Here is a 1,786-nt window from a genome sequence, read left to right as displayed (position 1 = left end):
TCTTTTAGAAGAAGACGGTATCAGTAGCTCGGTAGCTTAATAGAGATTGGACGACGCGAAATTAAACCAGTGCCGGCAGACCGATAACCGGCACTAGTTTAAACCTGGGAGAGATTTTTCTGCGAACATAAAATAGACCATTCAATGAAGAGGTTAAGGCCAAGGTAGAAAACTTCAGATTGGTTTAATTTAAATTAGAAAGAAAAGAACATGCAAATATCCCCATCATATCTATGCTATATATGCAATCTTTTTTGGTGAAATATGCTATGGAATGTCGAGCAATGAAAATATCATAAATTTCCTTGTCTCGGTAATATTATACATGTATTTGTTGGCACAATGCACATGCTAGAACACATGCTAAGGCATCTGTGTAGTTTTTTTCTGCAATCCAAACTTTCTAATACACGCATTTATTCCTAGGTGCACAACATAGGCCCTATAGAATAATACAATGAAATTTGTGAACAAAAATCATGTGGGGTAGGCACTATCTTAATATAGGGCAGGACTCTTTTTTTTTTGCCATATTTCTTCTTACACCTATATTAAAGAGGAAATCGAGAAATCAAATAAAGATAGAACTTCTTGTACTAACGGAGTCCGTTAATTCTATAACTTTAAAAAAATAAAAGAAAAAAATTCACATACCAATAAAGACCGTGTGCGAAGAAAGACCATCGCATTCTCTTTTTTCTTCGTTAAGTGATACACAATCATCGGCTTTCTGATACATACTGTAAGTTTCTTTTATACACATCTAGTAGCAACATAATACATACATCCAAATAAATCAATATATAATTTTCAAAGTAGGATGCTCATCAGTACATAGTATATGGCTAGTTGATATGCACTTGGCAATATAATCATCCATCATCCCAGTACATACCTCTAGTTAAATTGATACACAGTTTCTAGAATATGATGCTCATCGGTACACACTACATGGCTAAGTGATACACACTCGTCGATTTTCTGATGTATACTGTAAACTTTTCTGATACACACCCAACAACAACCAAATATATAACTTCAGGTAAATCGATACATAATTTTTAGAATATGATGTTCACCGGTACACACTACACTGTTAGATGATATACACTTAGCAAAATAGTTATCCAATATTTCAATACACATCTTTAGGTAAATCAATTCATAGTTTCCACAAAGAAGGAAGAAAATAACTCGGAAAAAGATGGAAGACCTCACAGATGGAAAAGACAACTTGATGAGGAAGAGGATAGAAGGAGAGGCTTGATGAGAAAAAAAGAGGATGTAGATTGTCATTCTTTGCAAATTGTCTCTTTTAGCATGTGCAATTTTCTTTCTTTAAATTAGGAGACTAACAGATTCCATTAACGGAAATCCTCTTATCCCTATTTGACTTTTGGATTTCTTCTTTTAGATAGATGCAAGAGGAAATGTGTCAAAAAAAGTTCCTCTCCATATTTCCTTCTATGGTGCTCGTCTCATATGATTTTGGTTCGAAATTTGTCCCAATCCTAACTTCTACTATTCAACATGCATCACCCTTTCTAAGTCCCACCATGTTGATATTTTCTTGTACCTATGCGAGTGCTAGTTTAGTGGCCTTCATTGCACCCAGTCCCTTTGGCAGGTGGTGTCCAACTTGGCAACCTCTTAAAAAGGGCCAAGCTTATCATATGAGCCCTTCAGCAACACATGTATGCCTTGTCCACATAAAAGTTAGGGATAGGAACTCATCCATGCATTTATCAAGTCCTTTATTTCTCATTCGATTCTTGGCCATTTCCAT

Source organism: Phoenix dactylifera, unplaced genomic scaffold, assembly GCF_009389715.1.
Source record: "Phoenix dactylifera cultivar Barhee BC4 unplaced genomic scaffold, palm_55x_up_171113_PBpolish2nd_filt_p 001128F, whole genome shotgun sequence".
Lineage (NCBI taxonomy): Eukaryota > Viridiplantae > Streptophyta > Magnoliopsida > Arecales > Arecaceae > Phoenix > Phoenix dactylifera.
This window is presented reverse-complemented; position numbering follows the sequence as displayed.